The sequence below is a fragment of the Sturnus vulgaris genome, chromosome 1, assembly GCF_052056855.1.
Source record: "Sturnus vulgaris isolate bStuVul1 chromosome 1, bStuVul1.hap1, whole genome shotgun sequence".
NCBI classification, from domain to species: Eukaryota; Metazoa; Chordata; class Aves; order Passeriformes; family Sturnidae; genus Sturnus; species Sturnus vulgaris.
Window position 1 is genome coordinate 24,103,844 of NC_142243.1, and position 25,986 is coordinate 24,129,829.

Consider the following 25,986-nt stretch of genomic DNA (forward strand, 5'->3'; position numbering starts at 1 on the left):
AATGCTTAACAACACAGTTCTCACAAAAAATCATGAGAGCAAATCCCACAGCACCTGAGACCAGTCCCATCTTCACCATTGCATTGAAATTGCAAATAATTTTTCTATTTCTAGACTTGTTGCAAGCCTCTCAGTTTTCTGTGGGACTGGTGTGAGAAAATCCCATCAAGTTACCCAAAGGAGAACATAGTGGAATGCTGAACTGTAAATGGACCACCAGGAGACCCCTTTCCTTGAGACATCTCACCAGGAGACAAGTCACCTTGAGGATATGTCATGCTGTTGCCTTCTCAAGCATGAGTGGCTGATTAATAATTATTTGTGAAACTAAGCATCATCACCACCCTAGCTGTCAAGGCAATGCCTTCATCAGTAATGAGAGAAGTATTTATGGGAGCTCAAAGTTAGGCATGAAAAGATTCTTGCCTTGGTGTCCCTGCTCAGCCAGTATAGTCAATTGCTAGAAACTCCTCAGCATACCCAATACTTAACTTTAAGGGACAGTGCTAAAGACAAAAAGCCTCAAGAAAGATAAGCATACAAAGAAGTGCATTGGCTTTGTCAAAATAGAGCAAAACATGAAAGGAACAAAAAATAGCTTCAGTGTGAGTGTAAGGAACTGGCTTATTTAGGGTATCGCTGTGAAACTCAAACTCCAAGATGAAGGCAGGAGAGTAGTGTTTGAAGGGAGATTAATAAAATGAAATATGATTGCTCTAAGGCTTAGAAAGTGAATAATGCATTAGGTAATTAAATATAAAATTAATCTCATGAAACACATGAAACAAGGAAAAGCAGAAACCACTGAATAATATGAAAGTTAATAACAAAGTTCTCTGAAGTAGTTACATGAAGGGGTCAGAGAAGGTGATAAATAGTCATGGGAGCTTCCTTCCCATTTCACAGGAGCAATTCAGATTTTTCTAAAACAGTGCCCATCAGTGATGTTGGTGAGATGAACTAACAACTAATCCGTGACAAGGACAGCTGTGGTGTGGATGAGCTGGTGGTACACTGAGCTGCCTGGGCAGCAGCCAGCACGGGAGCTGCAGAGAGAGGTCACCACTGAACAAAGCCCCAGGATCCACACTGGACAAGGAACTTTCCTTCTTCTGGCACTGGGCATGGAGGCAGTTCACCTCCTGCTCAGGGGCACTTGCATGGCCAGAAAAAAGCTCTTCCTGCTTTATTTGAAGGTCCTCATTCCTGGACCCTAACTGCCTCATCAGTCACATCTGGTCACCTCTCTCTGTGAGCCCCTTCCTGAACCACACTTTCACATGATGCTGTTTAAATAGAAGGAAAACATGGATGGGATGTCAGAAAGCCAAACAGGAGTATAAGCACACACAGCAGAGGGGAAAAATGCCTGGAGGAGGCAGGAGGTGACCAGGGTGAACCTCTTTCTATCTACAATTCCAAGGTACCTAGGCAATTAGTTGACTAAAATGCCTGCCCAGAGGCTCCCACTGCACTGGTACTGTCACTCTAAAAACCAACAGAGTACTCCCAAAGTACTGCCAACTGGAAATAAAATAATAACCTCCGAAGTTCTAAAGCAATGTGTTTATGTGAGTCAGAACAACAGGTTACATTATTTGTGGTCATGATTTAATGATCATTTTTAAGCATGGCAGTGACTAGACTTTAACACCTATTTTATGAATACCGATGTTATTAACAACTGTTCATAACACCTATTTGCTCTTCATGCTCCATTAACAGTATGAATATCTCTCTTTATAGCAAACACATTAACAAAGGATCCAGCAGCTTCTAGCCCTTCTGGTTCAAATTTCCCCGACTTTCTTATACAAAAGTGTAAACTATTGATTAGGGACGGTAACAATGCCATAACAGAGTGCAGAGGGCCACAGTCTTTTGTATTCCTGACTTCACTATCACAAAGTAGTCCTGCAGGCAACTTTCAGTCTTAGGACACGTATCTGTTATATGAAAAGTACTACATTTTGTGTACAACTTATCATTGCAGATGCTGACAATGCCAGTGCACAGCTTGATTTGCTGCTTCCTTCATTACCTGTTTTGTTGCTAGGATACTTTTGCACAAGAGCCAATACACCATTCAGTTTATCCTTCAGTGCAGTTATATGGAAGAGAACCTAGGCTGATCATTACTTAAACAATGTCTCCTGTTTGGGGGTTTTTACATGGCACTGCTAGAAGCAGGAGATGTGTGCTTACAGTAACATTGGTTAGGTGTATGAACAGATGTCCCACAGTGGAAGAGGAAGAAAGGCAGGATTCACACTCAGTTTGGATTTTTTTGCACAGCAGTCTCATTCATCTGGAGAGTGAAAATGCATCTGCATTGTTCTTGGCCTCTTCATTTGGGCAGCACTATACATTTCCATTATTTGGACTACAGTTTGAGGCGTAGCTCCAGCCAGAGTGACCCCTCCAGTGTGTGACAGTGCCCCTGCTTTGAAGAGCTTATAGTTTGACACTGTTGACATTTATTGGAAAATCATGCCTTTCTTGCCTTTTACTGACCTACTGAACAGAACTGTCTGGTGATTAGGGAATACAATAAACCATTGCTAACAAGGAGGCTGCCACAATCCGTAGACTTGAGTGATCTGGATACTAACCCTCAGCTGCAGTGTAATTTCCCAGTGGCATTGCTCCTGTGCTTTCCAGCCTGAGCCACCTAAGCTAGCAGGAATACAGTCATGCTGAAGAGCCAGATACCCAAGACTCATGAGGGGGTAACAATTAGGAAGACCTCAGTTCCTCTGTGGTCACTGAGAAAGGCAATAGCTTTATTGGAGAATTCACACAAACTCATAAATACAGTTAAACAATCTGTACCTTACTATACCTCAAATATTGTCAGTGATTTTGTTCTATTCCTTCACATTTCCTGTGAAGCTAATTTAAATACTCGGTGTATGACTTGTGCTGTGAACCAATTTTCAAAAATAGCTTTCAAAAAAAGACAGATTTTCCCCCTGGGCCACATATGCAGGGATGGCCCAGAAGGCAATAAAAGCAACCTGGTGGCACAAAGTTTTACTAAGTACTGCACTCCAGGAAAGTCAAGGAGGAGGGATAATAAAAACAAGCTTTTACTGATCCAGAGATGTGCACAGGTCCTGAAGATTTTACTCTCCCAACATTTGGGTGAGCCAGATGAATTCAAAGAGGCAGGATGGTGTGATGATTTGGGGAAGGCTTCCTAACACCACCACACCTTCCTTTTCCAGCACAAATCTTCAGACAGGTCACTAGATGTGGTGAGTACTGAAGCTGCCAATCTCAGCTGTGTGGAACTGCTTATTTTGGACCAAACTTAGAGACCAGGATGTTTTCTGTCCCCATCTATCCTTTGCTATGCCAGTTCCACGTCTTCCATTTCATAGAGTTGTCTGCCATTTCATTGGAAGTCCTTAACCATGCAGCTCAGAATATCCAAGTTTTGCAGCATCTATCCTGAGGTGCTCACCTATCCACAGAGACTCTTTAATATGCTGAGGTTCATTGCAGATGCTGGTTATGGATAGATGTATCCTTTACTTTTTCTCTCTCACTTTTTAATTTCACACCATCATAACCATAACATCAATGTTCATCGTACATAAATTACATAAACTTTGAAATAGCATCATCAGCAATGTTTCTTTAATGTTCAGTGTTTCACTCCATATACCTAAAATTCTTCTGAAACAGATGTTGTTGGTTATTTTTAATGTTTTATGTCTGTGTTTAAATATTCATGTTGTACTGATTTTTGCATTTGTCAGAATTTGTATGTGTCTTCCTCTCGGGGAATGTAATATTCCGTTATCTTAATACATAAAAAGATATTACCATTATAGCAACATCTCTATAGCAACATAACTTTGCTTCATGCTTTGTAAACCAGTAGTGTTTACTACAAAACCTTGCAAAGTAAGATAATGCAAAGAAAAGGAGAAATAAAACACAAGCATTAACACAACAACCAAATGCTGAAATCCAGTATTCCAGAGCTACTAATAAGGCAAGAATATGAACACTAACCTGAAGATATTGGTTCCATTCCATATCAGCTTTTCAAAACAGCTTTTTATTATGAGTTGAATTTAGAACAAAATCAAAACAGAATTTTGATGAAAAATATATTCTGTCATTAAAAATTGAGATTTTTGTGGATATGAAAACCTGACATTACAGACCAGCTTGTGAAAGCACTTCAAGTGTTTTGCACTGACTAACCATTCCAGCTAGGTCCAGTGAAGGCTGGGCAGCAAGGGAGAATGTGCTGTACAATATATACATATACACATATACAGAGTAACATATACACATATGCAATAACAGAAGTGTTGATTGGAGAGGGGTTTTAGTTCAAATTTTGACCTGAAGCAGGACTATAGCTAACACAGGGTAAAATCACTTCTGTCAATCTTCTCACCACCATTCTTTTATGCAGCCCATACCAGAACACAAGTACTCCATCAAGGGTCTCACACCCCATTATCTCTGCAGCAAATTAACACTGTCAAGGAAAACACTTACCATTGTAGACAGTTTCAGAGGACTTCCTTTTAATGGTTCAATAAGTACATCACAGTTTTATGTTCCTCTGTGCTTTGTTTCCCTTCTCTTTGATTTTCTTCTTAGTGGCAAATTGCATTTTCAATGTTACATTTTAATAAGCTGCTTTTTACAAATGAATAACTTCAGGTTCCTCTGTGTTAGAGAAAAAGACAAAACCACAGAGATATGTGTTTGAGGTGATTCATTTCTTGAAGAAGTTTTTTCACCTGCTTAGACTGTTCACATTTTAGCTTTAAAAAAAAGGTGACTAGCTTAATGTGGATGTCAATAACAGCAATGAAGAGCATTTTAATGTTCCTTTTCTGAAAGAAACAAAATTTAGCCTATAAACACAGGCAAATTTTAAATTCTGGCTTTACAAATCTAAAGAAGCACTTTGGATGGTTAGTCAGAGAACAGAATGCAGGGGGCTGGGGCATAACTTTTCCTTAAGTTCCATGTGTTAAACATCTGAGACATGAGTGGCAACTCTACAGCCTCATAAATTGTCATCTGGATAACAAATGCTTCCAGTCCTGACCTCTGACATTACTCTGTCAGGATTCTTTATCAGGTTATCCAGGATCTGGGTTCAGTAAAACCCTTGGTCCCACAGTTGAGTGTGACAACACAGCTGTGTTGGGATGAAAGGCCATAGGTGATCTCAGATACAGTTTGAAGGGGAGCATCAGTCTTCTTTGAGCAGCAAGACTGAAAAGACAAGATAAAGCAGCAAGACCCATATCTGTTCTTTAGCTGTAGATAGGGAAATTTCTTTACATAAACCTCAAAATTGCCTTAAATCAATGTCAACACAGTAATTAATTTCCTTCACATATGAAATATATTGTTAAATATCTCACCATTATTTTCTAGTTGCTTATTAGAAGGTAAAAATTATGATTCCTGCTTTGAATCCTTCAGTTTAGCAAACCCTATTAATTTTCTCAGTTGCACACATAATTAGTGCAGCTTGGTTTCATCTTGTCCTACAGGAAGATCAAACAAATTACATTGGCATTGTAACTCTTTCAGAATGCTCTATATATACCTTACTGGAAATAAAATCAGTGTATGACTTTTGTGACTTTCCCAGTGTACGAGTAACTTCAAATCAGTGTGGTCTGGAATATTAAATACACTATGCACAGGAGACCAGGCATTATGATAACTGAACAAAGAACATTCAACACATTACATTTCTAACAAAAAACTAAATAACGGCAACTTCCAGCACAAAAAGACCTAACATATTAATTTCACTTAAATACGTCAGGAAAGGAAAATAACAACTGAGAGAGGTGTTTTACAAGGCCACTTTCCAGGGTTAGCTAGAGCACTGGTGAGGCACATGCATTGCATGGGGTCTCTTCTAGATGGAATTACTGTCCCCTGGAAAGAAAGACAGCATGTCCCCACTTCTGCTGTGATTCTTGTTAAGTATTCCTAAGGTCTTATTAAATATTCACATTTGAATATGATTGTGAGAACTGTCTTCACCTCAGATACTTCAATGTCCCTCATATTTAGTAGGGAGATCTGCAGGTGGAAACGAGCTGTGCTCCAATCACAAGTACGAAAGTCTTCAAATTATTTATTTTACTCAGAGTATCACACGAGACAAGCCCTCACATCAGAACCTCCAGAAAGAAGATTGTTTGCTTAATTAGGACCTATGTGAATGCTACAAACTGAAGGATGCAATTAACTTGTCTAACTTCTCTCTACCTGCATAATTTGTTTCTTTTATATTAAAATGTCTTATGCATTCCAGCGAGTGGCAGACAAAAGTAGAATCACAGATTTGCTTAGAATGGAAAGGACCTCTAAGATCATCAAGCAAACCTAACACTGCCAAGTCCATTAATAATCCATGTCCCTAGGTGCCACATCTACACATCTTTGAAACACTTCCAGGGATGGTGATTCCACTATTTCCCTGAGCAGCTTTTTCTGGAGCCTAACAACCCTTTCCATGAAGAAATTTTTCCTAACATCCAATCTAAATCTCCCCTCATGCAACTTGAGAATATTTCCTTTTGTACTATCACTTGTTACTTGGGACAAGAGAATCACCACTACCTTGCAAGAATCTCCTGTTCTCCACACTAGTTTCTCCAGGAGAAAGCTGTGGGAGGTGGTGTCAAAGCTTTTACTGAAGTCCAAGTAGACACATTCACTCTCATCCACTTAGGTGGCCACCTTAGCATAGAATAACAGGTTGGTCTAGCAGGACCTGGTTTTCACAAGCCATGCTGGCTGGGCCTGATCCCCTGGCTGTCCTGTATGTGCCATGTGAAGGCACTCAAGGTGATCTGCTCCATGACCTTTCCCAGAGATGAAGTCAGGCCTGCAGTTTCCTGGATCCTCCTTCTTACCTCTCTTGTAGATGGGGGTCATGGGACCTCCCCAGTTAGCAAGGATTGCTGGCAAATGATGGAAAGTGGCTCAGGGAGCACTTTTGCCAGTGCCATCAGCATCCTTGGGTGCATCCCATCCAGCTCCATAGATTTCTGTGTGAGTCTGTGTGTTGCAGCACATCTCTGACTATTTCCTCTTGGATTATGAGAGCTCCATTCTTCTACCCATGCCTGTCTTTCAGCTCAGGAAGAGTTCCAGCTAAAATTCTCTGTTCAGCTGGGCTGGACTTCTTCCCTGATGACTCAACTTTCAACACATGGGGTCAGTCTGCTCTCGTGCTTTTAGGATTTCCTTCTTGAAGAGTTTCCAGCCTTCTAAGGACTCTGCCAATCTGTCTCCCTAGCAGGCCACGGTCTTCCAAAATCCATTTCACTTCCTCTCTTCCAGAGGGGTAAGGGCTTGCAATTCTCATTGAAATCGAGAGCTCAACATGTCACAAAATCAAGCCAGTGATATCTCTGTTTCTTACAGAACTTGTCTGAGATTCATGGGAGAAAAAAAATCTGTGGCAAGAGTAGAGAAAACTCTCATCAATGAAAGTGCCCATTATCCAATTAAAATATGTATGTTGGTGGTATTTATGATATAAATAATGTTCACTGTAAAAAAACCCACACAAATATTTCAAAGAGCAGCTATGCATCATTAAACAGAATTAATGTGTTGGTATTGCTATCATGCAACATGAAGGCACCATTTGACTGCACATCTTTATGCTGTGAAATTTCTTGGGCCATAGGTCCAAATTTTCAAGATGGCTTGAGAAAAATTTAACATTTTAGTTATGAATAGAATTTATTCTGTTACGTTTTACAACAAGTGTTGTAAGATATAACTTGTGATGGGAGTTAAGAAAAGCTAGTGAAAGACAAAAACTTCAGAAGTGTTGGAGTGCAGCAGCACAACCTAGAGTCTGATAAGGTCCTGGTGCTATTGCATTGAGAAGGCTGAAAAAATCAGCAAAATAGGTTAAAAATTCAAAAAACAAAATATAAATTTTAACTTCAAAAAATGTGCGTTTCTTTTTAATATTTACTTCATAGGAGAGAGATTTTTGTCATTTAATATCACAGGTGTCAATTAATGATTATATCTGTGATTAGTTTTTTTATTGATTGTTATAGAGGTATGACATGGCAGCTATTCTGAAGTGAATTTCCAATGATATACCCAAGAAATAAAAGTAAAACCCACCAGGAAAACAGATGGAGTTTGAAATTCACCGTGGGTGTGGGATCCTGTGGTTCACTGAAATAGGTCTCAGATGGTCAGGTTTGTATAAAAAACCAAAACATACACATGCCCATGGAGAAGATAGCTCATCACCCAGAGGTACATTTCACTATGTCATGGGCAAAATGATCAACTGGAGGACATCAGGAGATATAAAAATGTGCCCTAGAATATTTTCACTCAGCTTATTCACTTCAGGATCTTCTGGGGAAATAGTATCTTCTGCAAAGAAGGAACCAAAGCAAAACTTCCTTCACCCAAGACAAGCCCTTTTGAAATGAAAAAACTTTTTGGCTCATGATTATAGAAAAATGCAGCCAATGGTGGCAGAAGAAGAATAATTTTTTCAGACACCCATGGCTAAATTTGTGGTGTCTGTGGATTTCGTTGCTTAGTACAAAACTGGTGGACTTTGTTCTTGAGATGTTTCCCAAAGCATCCTGGGCTAAAGCTGGTTTTCAGAGGACTGAATGACAAAGACAGCAGGGGAAGGGGAAGGAAGGGAAGGTTCTTGAGGCAAAATGTGAGCTTATGTAGGGAGGATCAATGCTTCCATGAAAGCATGCTTAAAATGTTCCCACATCCAAGGGCAAGCTCAGACCAAGCTGTAGGATAAAGATTAAGCACAGACCAATACACATCTGATTAAGCAATCACAGGGACAACTTTAAGATCTATAAGAAGTGGGAAAGATTGTGAACACCTGGAGTATATGCAGCTTAAATAAATTGAATCCATTATGAGTTGTACAAGAACCAAAAGATCCTAATCTGCTGACTGGAGTACCTAGAATTTTTCTTAGTGCAGTCATTTTATCTTGTCTCACGAAGTTTAAATTACCATCCTAATCCACTTGGCTACTTTTTGATGGAGCCAGTCTTTACTCTGAGGCATTCTGAAGTGTAAGTGACTCTACTTTTAGTTCTCCATGGTTCAAACAGAGCATTATGGGCAAGGTAAAGTCCTGATAAAAATTAATCTCAGCCTTAGGAAAGCAGTTAAACATAAAGCTCTCATAAAACTGTATGTGAGTTACATCCAGTCACTTTGGAGTTAAATTTCCCAAGTGATCCAGATTTGAGCTTTGTAAAAATAAGTGGAATCGTTCTGCTGACTGCATTGTATTCCCCAAAATCCTGTAAGATTTGCTTATATGCAAAACTATCTTAACCATGTATCTTAAATATCTGAGGTGTTTTAAATAGGTGCTTTGCACCTGCAAGCTAATCTAATTTAAAATTTAAGAAATAGCTATAAACAACTTCTGAATCACTAAGATAGTGACAACGAGCAACGAATTCTGAACAACCTTGTAGTTAATAATTTTGAAATTGCTTTGTTCCTCACAGCATCATTTTTAAATCCTGGGAAGAGTGCTGCCAGACAAGTGTGCCATCTTTCCATTCAAGCTATGTGAAGATGGGTCCCAACCAAAGTTCCATCATTATATATTTGCCTTTAGAAAGTCAAGTGATATCATTCAAGCAGAAATGTGAGAGAAATGTTCATAAAATATGAAAGTTAACAATACCATGGTATTATTTTGCCACTGTGGTGTTTTATATGAGTTAATTTAGTTCAACAATTAAAAGGCATATGAATTTATGAAAAATATCCTATGCTTAATGTGGCGTGAGATACACCAGACTGCAAATTCTACAGCAGGTTAACTCAGCTCTGAAAAGGAGTGAAATTCTATTGGCATAAACAACAGACTACACATAACACATTGAAAACCAAGAAGTATAAGCCATCTCCATTCCATTTCTGTGAGTACTGTGTTGAATTTTTTTTTAATTTATCACTTTCATTTATATAAGAACAGCAATAGAGTTTATTTTGTATGTTATACTTCTTGAAACAGAGTGCAAATAAAACATTTCCAAGCTGCATAACTGATATGGGGTGGGTATATAATTGTCTTGATGCTCCTGGACTCAAGATCTTCTGTTTCCATTACTCAGAACTTCAGAGTTCTTATTAAAATAAGGATTAGGGCCTAATCTCAGTCTGAAAAGGTTGTCTTGTTCTCTTTTCTTTTCTTCTCTTCTCTTCTCTTCTCTTCTCTTCTCTTCTCTTCTCTTCTCTTCTCTTCTCTTCTCTTCTCTTCTCTTCTCTTCTCTTCTCTTCTCTTCTCTTTAAAATACTTCTGCGCCTTCTTTGAAGTACTTTGATTCAGGTGTCCTGGGCCACCATGCACTGATTTCTGTGTCTGGTTGGTGGCTTGGTTTCATAAATGTGCCCTAACCATCTAATATTTTCCAATGGCACTGTTGCACTACAGGATGTGTAAAGGCATAAAAGAGTGACTACTCAATAGAGCCTTCAGTCTCCAGTGTCTCAGTTCAGACATAAAAAACCATCTAAAAGTAATTTCAAAGTTGTCAGAGCCCAGCCATTTCATGCCATAACCATTACAGAAATGTCCTTCTTGCCCCCTGCTGCTGCCAGGACCGTCTATTCCCAAAAACGTCTACCTGGTGTGTTCATGGCCCATTGGAATTAGTCAAGGGCAGAGAAGTCAGATTGTATCACTAACAATTGCAATGTGATTTTTGTTTCTCAGAGGTCACCACTGAGACAAGCCTAGTTGTTTTCATGTGACAGGAAAACACTTTTTGTTTGTCAAGTATGGGCTTTTGTTGGAGACATAATGTATGATGTGGGATTTGTCACTACTGTCCATGGGTAAAGCTGCAATAAACTAATAAAGGCCATGCACTTTGATCTAATCCAAAACTATGGGATGTGCAAACATCTTCCAAGGGTGGCAATCCATCCCCCTCTAGGTGATTTCAGTGCTTCTTCAAAAACCCCAGAATTTAAAAGTCATTACTACATCCAACTCATGTTCCCACCAAACATCCCAGTCACCCAATGGCTTGGTACTGTGTCTGTCATTATAAAGGACACTGGCCTAATCTTTAATTTCAACGCTTGAAAATACTTTAAAGACTAAAATTCTCCCTCAAAAGGCAGTGGAGTATGACAGGAAGAACTTAGTAGCTTGACTTTTGTGGAATTTTTTAGTAGAGCTTTATTGCCAGTGATGTCTTTTCTTATTATAATTCTCCTCATTACTATTTTCACACCTCTCCAAAATCAAGCTTTCAGCTGTGAATGTGTTGTGGGTGGCTGTTTAAATAATGTATTTTTTCAAAAAGTTTGATAATAAATCTTGAATCTCTATTTTCCAGGTACCAGAGAAGGACCCCCAAAAGACAGAAGAAATCCAAAAGAAAATGTGTATCTTAAAAGGATCAGCAAGAAAATCATTCAACCACCAACTCACTAATAAAACAAATCCTTTTATTATTATTCATGAAGGAGCAAAACTCCTGCTGTAAATCTGCAGACCTTCCTCTGCATCTCTTAGCATGGATCGAGAGGATATACATGCTATTTACAGGAATTAAGAATGGAAGGATCAAGTTTCACTTCATTTTTATCCCTTACTTATAATTTAAATGATTGCACATCTCAAATAGACTTGCACAGGCCTTAAATAATGTGCAAACTATCCATGCAAATAATTTGTCCAGTAAGTGCAAGTGTATTTCCAAATGAGGAATAAATTTCTTTTTGAATAACAGTTACATTGAGAGTCTTGTTAAATAGGGGAAGTGCATAAACATGGTTAAAGTGCCAACACGAGTCAGAAATATAGAGAATTAGGATACCAAACCATGACTTGGAATAGAGACTGAGTGAAAATCTAACCTGGGATTAAGATCCATATTTTGTAACAAGTCTTCAGCCTATGTCAGCCATTCCTGCTTTCCTGCAGGTTTAGTCATTTGTGCCTGAACTTGCTCACGGCCATGGCTTGGCAGAGAATCGGTGAGATGACTTCTGGGAACAAATACTATTCCACAAGGGAATAACTTGTTCAGAAATCAGACACAGGACAAAAAGGAAGCAATCTTTGCCCTTTAAGTCAAGGATAGATACAAATGCTTTGATTTAGTTGTTAGTGTGTTCTGCTGAAAGTTTCTCAATGATGATTTAATAAAGAGAAAAATAGAGACTTCATGATGCTGATGAACACATAAAGAAGATAATATGCACAAAGGTGTTTTTTGTAAACTCTTAGAGAAGCATCTCTCATGTTACATGTTGACATTAGTGGATATCACTCAGATACAAACTAGACATGCAGTACAGACTTTCCATCCAGCTCATGAAGGGTAGCTCATGATCAATAGGTGAGAGAGCAAATAAAAAGGATGGTTTGTCTGGTACAATTCTGATAAAAAGCAGAAAATTCCTCTCTCAAAGTAGAAGGTAACCGAGGTGAGAATGACCATTACATGACAAAGTTCATGATCATTAGGGCAGAAGGAATGAAAGAAAAGACTAAATTACAGATTTCAGAAAAGCAAACACCATTAAACTCCAAGGATTGATTTATAACACCTTCTCTCAGTGCTAAAAGAAAAATTTAGACGAGAACAAGAATAATAAGTAATTATTACTAAAGGCAGGTGTTAATTTCCCAGTTGTGGAGAGGCATAGGAAGTATAGTATAAAATCATTCTGACAAAAAACTTAACAGTCATGGAGTTCAGTTATAAGGCAAAAACAAAAAGAAAGGCTGAGCTACAAGGCATTGATACAGAATTATAGCACAACTACTTGGAAAGGCAAGGAATAGAATGAGCTGCAATTAACACAAACCATGCCAAAAAAAAAGTTAAAGGGAAGAATAAGATAACGATTTTCACTAAGATACTCTTCATTAAAAAGAGCACTATCAAGTGAGGTACCATAATTTATATGTGGTAGGAAAGAACTACCTCATCTTTAAGTATATAATATACTTGATTCATCTGGTTCTGATGACTTCATTGCACGATACTTAAAAATGGTTGGATAATTCTCTGCACTGCTAACAATTATTTTTAGTTATTCAAGGAGAAATGTGGTATTCATCAGCATAAAACTTAAAGCTTATCTTAAAAAATTTAAAAAGAAAGGGCCAGAGAATCAAAAATCCTGGTATCAAAACTTCAGTTAACCTGAAAAAAAATGCCAGTGGTGATCCAACAAACTGTTTGTAAATCTCTAGGGGAAAAACAAAAAAACAACAACAACAAAAAATCTCCCCAAAACTAACCAAAATCCAAACAAAGAAGCAAACCAGGAAAAAAAATTGCACTCAGCATTAATTAATCCACCATCAGACTAGGTAAGAATAACCTAGATTACACTTATTGGAGGGTGAGTGGGAAGTCATCCCCTGAAAGTGACTGTGAGTGATTAACTGTAAGAAGGGAAGGCTTCATTGGGTGAAGTCCTGCAGAGGTCTCAGCTGCATTCAGCTGCATTCTCAGCTGCATTATTCATTTAATATCATCACTAGTGCTCAGGATCTGAAGACATGACTGTTTTGAGAATTGCACCAGTCATTATGAAGATTTGAGTTAATCATATCCTTGAAATTTGGAGATAAAACTCTGGCAAGTCATGGTGCAGGGACAGCAAAGTACTTCATTTGATCCAGAAAAATTAATTGGACGAGAAATAAATTTTTGTCTGTTACACAGAAAAAGAGAAGGGAGATTTTTTAGAAGTGGAAAGCCGAATAAAAATTTTAAATATTGAGGAAATACAAAGATGACCCTAAAATGAAACATATAATTTGAGCCAGCAAAGAACTAAAGTCATTACCTCTGCTCTGCTCAGAGCTGGTTAGGTCTCCTTTGAAGAGCTGAGTTCAGTCTGAGGCACTGTAGTTCAAGAAAGATGTGGACCAACTGGACAAAATTCACAGGAGCATAGTGAAAGAGTAAAGGAAAGATTTGGTCTCAAAATCCATAGTGACAGGACATTGAGCAAGAAAGATTGAGTTTTTTAACTCAAAATTAACTCAAAACTTTTAACTTTTTAACTCAAAATTTTAACTCAAAAAATTAATCCTGTACTAATTCTATCGAAACCCTGGAAGAAATTCCTTGAAGAAGTAGGGAAATCTTGCTTTTATATCTTCTTCTCTCATCATTCATGTGTTTTTTTCTCAAACACTTGCCAAGAGTGACATAGATACAGCTGAAGTACCAGACAACCCTTTGAGATGCCTCCAAGCCCTTTGTTTCCATGTTTCTAGGTTCTCATCCCTGGACACTTTCCTATAATGCACCTGTTAGAAAGCTGAAAATGTTGTATTATTTTCACTACTTTCTTCCTCTTTCTCACTGTGTGAGTGTGGTCAGCTTAAAAAAAAAAATCCACCGCTGAAATATTTCAAGCTGTATTTCATATGAATTCTTTTCTTTAGCACTACAGACACCATGTGGTGCTGCTGATAACTACACAAACTCTCATAGCACTTTGCTGCTAGGAATACATTTTGGCAACATTAAAACTGGTGAAGCTGTGCAGGTATACTTTATGCACATCTCTGCATGTCAGGAAAGGGAATTCTTCCAGCAACCATGTAAGACTGGAAAGAGATTCAAAGGTAGGAATCATCATGATTCCCAGGAGAGTTAAGTACTGTTTGGGGTTACTCTGAGTTTCATTAGTTACCTGGCCAGAGGCTCAGTCAGTCCTTTCTTTTACAAGATGCACTTCTCTCTGACATTTAAGCTCTAAAACCAACAGAGTTTCAAATACATCATTTCCTTAAATGTTTTGCAAAGAACAAAGTCACAGAGGAAAACTATGTATATTTACAATAAAAGAGTATTCTATAGTTTTCATTAATGCAAGTCCTTATAACTCTATCATTATAACTTGATGTTGGATAACATCTAGATCTTCGACTTAAAATCTGGAAGAACTCCCTTGATTTGTGTTAAATAATTCACGTGTGGAGATAAACAAGAAAATATTCCAGTCTGTGATATCTGCTGTAATAACTTCCTTATTTAAATCCCTGTGATTTTCACTAGTCCATTACCTGTGAGATTGATGCTTTGTACTTTACTTTTCTAATATTCATCATATACAGAGGAAAACCATATTCTCATTTATCACAATTTTATATTATTAAAAGGGAAAAAAATACAAAATGCATAAGAAAAACAGGTAAACAAACATTAATAGAGGCCTTTATGTGTATGATAGCTTTTTCTTCTTGAAGATAGACAGATTGGCTGCCTTTGAAGGTACATTAAGGTACCAGCAGTCACAGCTACAAAACATTGTGTTTGTTTTTAGAAAACAGTCTTAGAATACAAACATCCCAACAGCAGCTATGCTAATAGGAAAGTTGTGCATTTTGAGGCACAGCAGTTTGGACTTCAGTTCCATTGAAGCCTGAAGAAAGAGGAAAAAAACCTCTGCTGGGAAATACTGGTCCAGTTGTTTCAAATCTGCCTTCGGAAGTCTGCTGCCTTGGAAAGTAAAGGAACAGCAGTTCTGAAGGACAAATTTCTTTGTATTTATTATCTAGTCAATCAGAGAGCCTCATCTCATCTGTGGTTACAGTCATCACAGGCTGAAGAGGGCTGCTGCCATGGCCTTCAGGGGCACAGCACAAGCATGTCCTCATTGCTCAAAAGGCAAGATTGCAGCAAAACTACACAGGCAGCAGGAGCTGTATCCAGCCTCCTTTTAGCAGAGCTTCCCTCCTCAAGACACATCCGTGCTCCTTTCTTCCTCCTTCAACACAGGCTGCAGAGATTTTCCTAAAGTGTCATAGAGGTCTGACATGAATTGAACTGTCTGAACTTCATGGTCCAGAAATGCCCCTTGTGCCTTGTTAATAAAGAATTCAAGTTATTTGGTCTGGCAGAACATGGCTACTAAAGGGCAAACAGCTCTTTTGAAATAAATTCAAGCAAATTAGAGAGCCCTGGGCATCTAACCCAGAACACCACAAGCCTGTTTTCAGCTTTCACAACTGAGCCACATGAGTTCTGCTGCCAGCAGACAAAGGAGAAGAAAGTGAGAAACCATAGAACTTTTTAGGTTGAAAAAGACCTCTAAGGTCATTGAGTCCAACAGCTTAACCCAGCACTGCCGAGTCCACCATTAGTCCATGTCCCCAGGTGCCACCTCCTCACGTCTTTTAAACACCTCCTGCAATGGTAACTCAGCCACCTCCTTGGGTGGCCTGTTCCAGGGCCTGACAACTCTTTTTGAATAAATATTTCCTAAGATACAATTTAAAACCCTCTTGGTGCAACCTAAGGCCATTTATTTTTGTCCTATCATTTGTTACTTGAGAGAAGAGACAGACTGCCACCTAATACAACCCACTTTTAGGAAATTGTAGAGAGTTCTGGGCAAATAACAGGTTTACATTGAACAAAAGTGGGATCTAGACACCAACACAGTGTGCCAGAGCACTTGAACATCTGCAGTGGGCTTTCCCTCACATCCATTGTAGACCTATTTTCCTTAAACTATGACTTTGTGCAACAGCTTTTTCCATGTGACTGAGTCTACCCCCAATAACTTCTGAACAGGTAACTAATTTCTGCAAGATCTGAAGGAATTGCTGCTATGTCAGACAGGCAGCTCCTGAAAACACCAGATAAAGCACCTGGAGGAAGAAGACTTAAATCAGTGCCTTCATGGAGGTATTTACCCCAGGAGAGCCAGTAAACACAGACTACCCTGCATGCTTTAAAGACTACTTTGCTTCTTGCCTGATAAAGGCTGAGGAGGCAGAGTTGTGGTGTTGGAAGAGGGAGGGCATGGACACAGATCAAGTGAACAGAACCCAGTCACACCTATTCATTATAATGTGATGGATGCACACTAACTCAAAACTAACAGTAGATGGCCTATCAGTACAGTTTTGCTAAGTACAGCAAAATCAAAGGTCATAAATTAAGAAATAAAGCAACTTTAAGAAGAAAGTTAAGTTGAACCAAAATACTTCACCAGAGAAATAAGTTTTAACTAATTAAATATTACTCTCCAAATAAGTTTATTTTTCATTCTAAAGAAAAGTAATTTAGAATAGGTTTGGATGGAAGAGAAAGATCATTTAAGGTCTTTAGTTCCAAACTCTCTGATATGGGCTGGGACACCTTCCACTAGACCAGGTTACTCAGAGCCCCATCCAACCTGGCCTGGAGCACTTCCAGAGATGGGACATCCACAGCTCTGGGCAGACACTTCCAGTGCCTCACCAGCCTCACAGTAGAGAATATTTTCTTAATATCTAATCTAAACCTACTCTCCTTCAGCCTAATGCCATTTCCCCTTGTCCTATCACCATGTGCCTTTCTGTACACTTCCTCTTCAGCTCTCCTGTGGAACCTTTTAGGTACTGGAAGGCTGCTTGCAGAGTGTCCCCAGAACTTTCTCTCCTCCAGGCTGAAAAGCCCCAGCTCTCAGCCTGTCTGACAGGCTCTCCAGCCCTTCTCTGGACATGCTCCAACAGACACATTCTTTTTTTGTGTTGAGAGTCCCAGAGCTGGATACAGCTCTGCAGTGGGGTCTCACCAGAGCAGAGTAGAAAGACAGAATCCTTTCCTTTGACCTGCTGGCCATTCCTCTCTTGATCAGCCCAGGATGCAGTTGGCTTTCTGGGCTGCAAGCACACACTGACAAGTCATAATTGAGTTTTTTGTCCACAGACATCCCCAGGTCTTTCTCCTCAGGGATCCAATCTCGCTCCAGTCTCCTCCAGCCTGTGTTTTGTTTGGCATTGCCTCTCTGCAGGTGCAGGACCTTGCACTTGGCTGTGTTGAACTTCATGAGACTTGCAAAGGCCCACCTCTGGAGCCCATGGAAGTCCTCTGGATGGCATCCCTTCCCTGCAGGGTGTCAGCCAAACCCCACAGCTGGGTGTGGTCAGTGAACACACTGAGGGTGCTCTCAGTCCCACTGTCCACGTCCATGTTGTCAACAAAGATGTTGAACAGTGCCAGTCCCAACAGCAGGGTGGTTGTTGTTGTGCCGGTCCCAACATGGAGATGTTGTTTTTTAACAACAACTTCGCATTTTACTGAAGTTCCTTTAATTTTCCCCCCTTTTTTCTCTGCCCTGAAAAAAAAAGAAGCTAATTTCCCAGGCTTTTTTAATAAAGAACTCTCAAATTTTCCTGTTAGCCCACACATAATTAAGAAGGTTTCATTCATTTTTGTGCTGTAATTAAAGATCATAATTTGTGGTTTGCTAAATGCATATAGTGGAGAAAATGTTTACAGTAAGAATATATCACACCTTAATTTGTTTACTGTTGAGTTTAATACAACATATTTCCTGCCCTGCTCATAATTATGGAACACAAACATTTTGACTAGGAATGAAAACTGTGTCTTAATCTCAATTAATTAGAGCATGTTTCCCAATTCATGAGCATGTGCTGGTATGGTGAAGGCTCAGAAAAGCTCAATTTCACAAAGCTAAAGAATGGACTTTGAATATTCTGGCAAGATTTTAACACTTTAGAAAAATATTAAAGTATTCCTTACACTGTTCCATATCACACAAGATAAATGTTATGCCTTGCTGTCCTATTCCAATGCAGACTCTTTTACAGCATTTCACAGATTTCTTTTCACTTTAGTCTCTTCTATTACCTGTGGGGTTTCAGGACATGTCCAGGCTTCCATTCTGTCAGAGAATCAACATGAACAGGGCTTACATCTAGTCCACAAAGATGAGGCGCAAGTATAGGCGTATAAGATAAAAAATATTGCATAAAATTTTTCTTAATTTGAACAAATATTTCGATTGATATGAAATAAAATACTTATTTAGGTTTTGGATATCTTTTTCTCAGATATTCTGCCAGTTCTTTCTTCCTTTTTTTGGCAGGCTGAACCTTTTTGCGAAACAAAATACTTTCACAAACATTTTCGATTGTGCAAAGCCTTCTTCTTTCAGTGAAAAAAATCACCTAAATTAATTGCTGTGCAGAAATCCGACTTGTGGAGAGTGTGTTCCTTTTTTCCCTCTCCCTCTTCCTCCCTCCATTGCCTCTAGATGTTATTTTAAGGAATTTCTTATCTGCAAAGTGAAATAGAGTGAGTGCCTCTATTTCCTTAAGGCACTCTGCCTCTTATTTCTCTTTTCAAGTGGGATGAAATAGCCCTGGGATTCTGGCAAGATATCATAAATCACTAAAGCCTTCTGTCCAATTTACCTTTTCAGTTCTGGACATGATCAAGTATCCAAACGTGGAAAGAGACACTTCTGCCGTTCTGCTTGGGATCAAGACACAGATGATGATTATACTCTTAGAACAGGTATTATTCCCAAACTTGCTGTCCTCTGCAAAAGTCTGACACTCTGAAGGGCCGAATTTCTCTCTGCAAAATAAGAGTGGGAGAGGGAAGGCAGTACCTGTGGTGGAGGGGAAGGGCAGCAGGATATGCTTAACCCTGGCTGGTGTGGGTGGGAATGAGGTTTGTAGCAAGCACAACCTTGACACCCTCAGCCCTTCCTCACAGCTTCAGTCCCACCCTCATTCTCTCTTTCAGGAGCCCAGCTAGAGCCCAGCCTGCAGTCATGATATGCTCCCCTCATCTCTACTCCAGCATGTTGGAAACCCTCTCTCTCCTCCATTCCTCAGCTGACCCAGGAGCATCCTGATTTTCTATTTAGCCACTCCTAAATCTCATGGCAGCCCCAAGTCTCTACACTGGTGTCCAGATCAGCTTTTCTGTCACTACATGTTCTGATCCTCATGGCCAAGAATCTCAGCTGCTGCTCTCCAAGCACTGTATGCAAAGTGGAGCTTGGGCTGTGGTGCCTTATGGTGAATGCACCACATATTAAAGCTTTGGACCTTCTAAAGCCAGATTATTTTTTCCTTTCCACCCTCAACATGTTTTCTACTTTGCTAAAATAAAAACGTCTGAAAAATAGGGATAGATTCTCTGTGAATATGTTGAAAAACACAGCTTTCATTTTATTTAGAGCAGAACACCTTAAAAGACCACTCAAAAGTACTTTTCTTATTTTCTCAATTAGAACAGCTAAACACTGGTTGTGCTGACCTATAGTATTCAAGTGGTACTAGATTTCTTTCTCTGAAATATTAGATATTTAATCCAGCAGGCTGCAGAATGTTAACAGCCGTGTTAAGCAGACACAAGGCATTGCTACTGTGGTGGTGCAGGCTGAGAACACTAGATGGTCCCTGTGATCCAGTTTTACATTTCAGAGCCTCCACAGTTTTCTCAGCAAGTACAATCATGCCATATCCTTGCAGCCAAGGGGAAAAAAAAAACAACGTTGGCCATCGGAAGTTACCACCCAGAACCACATCAAGAGCTGCAGAAGTAACCATGATGGTTTTCTCAGCCTTTATAACTGGGGAGCGACGTGGCACTCTCAGCCTCCCAAACGCAGCAGCACAGTCCTTCGGAAAGTTCCTCAAAAACAATTGGCCAGAGGTTTTCCCTGAATTTGGATACACCCTATAATACAGAGTAGCAGTTAGACTGAAAAAGACTAGATGAAAAAAGAGAATATAAAAATACAATAGAGAGGTTTTGAAAGTAATGGTATGTGGGTTTTTTTTCCCCACTCTCACATGAATAAGTTTGAGGCTGTGAAGAACAAGGTAAGGATTTAATTTAAAAAGCAGCAGTTGCCTATCTTGTGTTCAGAATTAAAGCCATGGAATGAATAAAAAAATCAGTTGAGCCTAATTGATTGTACAAATGATCTTTTGTCCATGCTTTCAAGTCAGATTTATTTGCAGAGATTCCACTCAAGGTTTAAAACACTTTTTTCCTGCTATCACTGTTTTCGGCCATGTGAGAAGTCCTAAAATACTGTTATTTTCAAAGCTATAGTCCTTGTAAAAATCAGATACGATTTCCATTCAAAGTCATTCTTGATCTCAATTGCACTATATGTTCAGGCATTTTAAGTGTCTTTCAAGGGTTAATGAGGAATAGGGATCCTAAGTCAACCCTTACTGAAATTTTCCAGATACACCAAAGCAAGTTCTGTTAAATGGGTCAACCTCAAATTTAACAGAAAAAGTCAGGCAGGAGGAGCCTGGAAAGAGGTGAAAAAGCCTGCTGCCTTGCTACTGTGAAAACAAAGGAGGCAGGCTGATGTTATTGATGAAAAAAAGGATTGGTTGTGAAAGCAAGTATCCCCCCACCTTAGCTTGCTAGGGAGTGAGAGGAGTCAGAAAATGTAAGGAATTATTTCTATCTGTGTGTGGTGTGAGTATCAAAACTCAGGGAGGATGGTGAATACTGTTGTCAGTTCCTGTAGCCTGTCCCTCTCCTATTTTCCTACCTCCCTGTCAGCCACATTCCTCCTGCTTGAAACCAACCCTGCACACCATAGACACGCTGCTGCTCCTCTTCCTGAAAGGGAGGAGGGCTGGGCACCAGCTCCAAGAGCCGTCTCCAAAATTTTGGATTTCCTCTGGCGCAGGCTGTGGCCAGCGTGGATGGATTTGACGTGAGCACCACAGGCAGGGAAAAGTCTCGCCTGGAAAGAGCTGCACCCTTCTGCCACAACATCCATAGCCTCACTGACAGTCACCACAGGGATCCCAGATGGAGCACCCACACCTCACCCTAAGGTGATGGGTACCTTGAACTGTACAAGTACCAAGAATGACTGAGATTTCCTCAAAAACAACAGGAACATCCCTTTGAACTTGGGAGAGGAGAAATTGCCTTGGTCAGCATTATGCCTGTGAGTGTGGAGAACTGGAAAATATAGGCTATATCCTGCCATCCCTTTTATGATCCATCTTCACAAATAGCTCAGTCAAAGAGTATAACCTACATCTGGGAGATCTTCTCCAGTTAGCAATTTTGGTCATATTATAGGCAGCATTTTTTGTGTTACAACCCTAAAATTGTGACCTGTTTCTTCCTTGGCCCATGTCACTCTTCCTCTGATTATTTCCTCTCCCACCTGAAAGCCTCTTCTGCATAAGACCTCTCCCTACAGCTGCTCATGCCTCCTGCCAGCTTTTTGTTCTTTTTTGTTAATGAGTTGTCTGTGACACCTTCCTTCCCTGAATTATGCCTCCATCATCTTACCCTGCTAAGGGTAATTCTTGACCCTCCAGGTGTGTTGATTTTTGTTGGGTTCTCCCACCTGCCTTGCCCTAGTTTTGATTGCCCTGGCACTGTACATCTGTGGTTTCTCATCACCATCCAGTGAGCACATCCAGCTAGGAGGCACAGCACTCTGCAATATCCTGCTTGAGAATGCTTTGGTTGGTCTGTAGTTTGTCTGCATTGTTTGTTGGGTAGGAGCTTAGGAAGGCCAGGGAGAAGACACATAAACTGCATATCTGAGGTCCAGTTCAAGAATTTCAGGTGGGGCATAGGATAATGAATCATAGTAGAAGCTCAGGTAGTACATGGCATTTCAGAAAGAACACAAGAGCTGAACCACCATTAATACTTATTATGGTTTCCAGGTCTTCACAAATTCACATCGAGTCTTAATCCTCTAAATCTACATTTGGTTCATAAGTGCATTTAGAACACAAACGCTACCACACAAATACACTTTCCCATACATGGTGCCTAAGAAAACACAGATGCTTTTATGTGTATCTATAGATAATTTTTCTCTGACAGGGAAATGGCTAGAGTATCATTAATAACAAAAAAAAAAGCATTTCTAGGCTAAATTTTAGAGGTTTTGCTCACACACAGTGGAGTATGTATAGTCTCAAGCACCTTTCCAGAGGTGTTCCCTCTTTGTCTCTCATGTACATACAAACATACATCATACACTCACAGATACACACGTGCAGACACACTTGCCATGTCCTGGTTTTAAAGGCATGTTCTTTCTGCCACCTCTCTTCATTTTGTCTGGAAATGAATGTGTGGATGTTCAACAGGAACCTTTTGAATGCTGAAATGCCTCATGGCTGTAATACTGTAACACTTGCAGAATGTTTTCCAGAGGACCTAGACAGGAGCCAGTCCACTAAACTATTCTGTTGGTCCTACCGGATGACCTGTTTCAAGATTACATGGTATTAAAACAAGTGTGTGGTATTGAGAAATAAATTTAAAAATTAATCTAAGAATCAGTTGGCAGGTCCATGTTGAAAATCAGAAAGTTTCAAGATACTTTAAAATAAATACAAATAAAATACTACTTTCTGATACGTGGCAAAGACCCAAAACTTATTTAAATAATAATATTTCTATTTTCCAGCAGTATGTCAGAAATTTCAAAATGCTTTATTTTGCATCCCCATTTTGGATTTATAGATTAAGAAAATTTAGGCACAGAAAATGTTGGTGTTCTTTTCTTGAATCTAGATGTCATCCTGTTTTTCCACTGTGACTTGCCTCAAGGCTCATAGCAATAAAAAAGTACAGGTCTTCAAAACTGTATTTGCAGAATGTAACTCTGACATCTGCAGGCTGGATCATTTCACCAGTGTTACCCCTCTGTGGGCCAATTTGGTAATTCATGTTCTTCAACCCTTGCAGGTAAAACTCGAATGGAAGTGAGCAGAATCTTCTTCTAAGGAAGAAGAGCTGTGGTCCTGAAAAATAAATAAATTTACAGTATTTCTTTGACTTCCCAAAGTTCAGAAAAATTGTTATAAAAATAAATGTAAAGAATTGAAGCAGGGCTATTACTAGAAAAGCAATAACAAGAGTCTGGGGATGTAGGTTCACTCTCAGAGTGCTATTGAAGCACAAAGAAAAGTAAAAAGTACTAGGGATAGTTTGGGGTTAATGAAAGCCATCAGGCTTTACAGGAAAGGAGATGGAAATGTCTGAATCTCCAACCAGTATTCATTCTGGCACAGTTAGGGGAACTGATTTGCTGGTATCCAATCATATCTGAGTTGATGCTCCCCTTACCACTGGTTAAGCTCATTAACTGGATGCTGTGTGAGGCCTTAGCAGAGTTTTACAGTCAGAGAGAAAGATGAAGACTCCTACAGAGATACTCTGGCTGACTTCCCAGGAGCAGCTCTGTAATGTAACTGGTCTTCCCCAATACTGGCCTCTGCATTTTTCCAGCATTTTCTCTTCCCTTCCCTTCTTTTCCACCACCTACTCTTCTCAGTTTGAGTTCTGTTATCTCTATTATGTGCTCTCTCACTCTCTTGCTTTCCTCAAGCATTTATTTAATTATAACCTTTATTTATCTGCTGCCCAGGGAATTTCATGCAGTTCTCCCTCCCCTCTCCTCATAAGAAGCTAGTGTGGGTAGGAACTTTGCAAGGACTGGATCCATTTAGTGTGGGTGTCCCACTTCCCTAGTGGAAAAGGCATCAGTAGTTTTGAAAGGGAATGCTCCCTGAGGTAGGTTACCCCAGCTGCAAAGAGAAGTGACCTGGAATAAGGATGGAGGAGCCGCTGCAGGAGGAATGTGGAGCAAGAAGTTCACATAATTCCACCAGCCATATTGGTTAGGAATATTTTAAGAAAATTAGATGGCCCTTAATCCTGAGGTACCTCCAGTTTGAGGAACAAATACTAATTATTTTAGAACAAAATTGGTGGTCCCTGAAGAAGGTACCTTGTTGGTTTTACTTTCTCATAACAGACAAAACAGCCATAACGACAAGGCTGAGTTCTCCTTATTTTCATTGCTGCAGAGATATCCAAGAGAGACAAAGAATCTAATGTTTTAAAGCATCTTTCTTTCCCTCTACCTGCTTTTGCCTTTTCTCAGAATTTCTGAGAAACTTCTGCTGTTATTTGGTAATCACGTTTTTTTTTCACAGATTCTGGTGCCATTCACCAGAGTTGTGCTGAGAGGCCCCTGATAGCATACTATCAATTCTCTCTGTGTTACTTGCCAAACCCTTACATTGTTCTTCCTTCTTGGCACCTTCTTAAATATTTCACCAAACATCCTTGAAGACAATAACCCCCATTGTGGCAAACGTTCAGCAGGCTGGAGAGCTCACACCACCCCACCAGATTTATGCCCCAATGCCCCACTGTCATCCACAGTCCACTCCCACTCATACTCTGCTTTTCCAAGTACAAGCCCCCTGGGACTCCTATGCACATTACATGCATTTCTAAACTCAGCATGCAGCACATATATTTTTTTTTGGTGATAAGACTAAGACAAAAGAACAGACAGTAACAATTAAAAGTGCTCTTAGTGCACCACAACATCTACATAAAAACTTCCACTGTGATTTGTGTATGTATTTATAATTAATCCCAGGCTGATTTCCAATCTCTCACCTTGGGTAAAGTGAACTATATCAAGCTATGTATCAAATAATCAGCAGGGTTTTTCAGCACTGGATATGATCTGAGTTTTCCAAAAATATTTTCTAAGAGATTAGGGGCTAAAGAGGAAAATGTGAAAAATGGTGCTAAGAAAATGTTCCTGCCATACAGTCAAACTGAAATTAACTGAGGCTGAAGATGTGGGAAATCACTGGAGCTTCAGTGTGATTTGCATTCATTTGAATCTTTATTCCTTAAATTCTCTTTCTTTCCCTGTTAAATGCAGAGCTGCAAGGAGAATTGCTAAATCTGAGACTGCTTTTTGAGAAGGAAGAAGAGCTCTGACAGAGGACGTGTCTTTCCATGTCCCTTGCCCTGGCTCTGCTCCACAGTGTCCACGTAGCCAGTGGCTGCACACCAAAAAAAGAAAGGGGAGGTGGGGAGAAGGAAGGATGGACTGAGGGAGGAGCCCAACCAGGCAGTTACTTAGATGCATAATTTTTCTTCACCCCATTCTAAGGACAGCAAAAACAATTCAGGAAAAGCTGCATGAAGCAGGACTAATTCCTCTCGGTCATCCTCACTTCTCTCCAGTCACGGTTCTAGCAGTGGGCCAGACACCAGCACCAGCGTGACCACAGGCTCTGCTGAGCAATCCCAGCCCCTGGGAGCAAGGCAGCCTGGAAGAAGGGGAGGAGGAGGGGTATAGATAGGTGGGAAAATA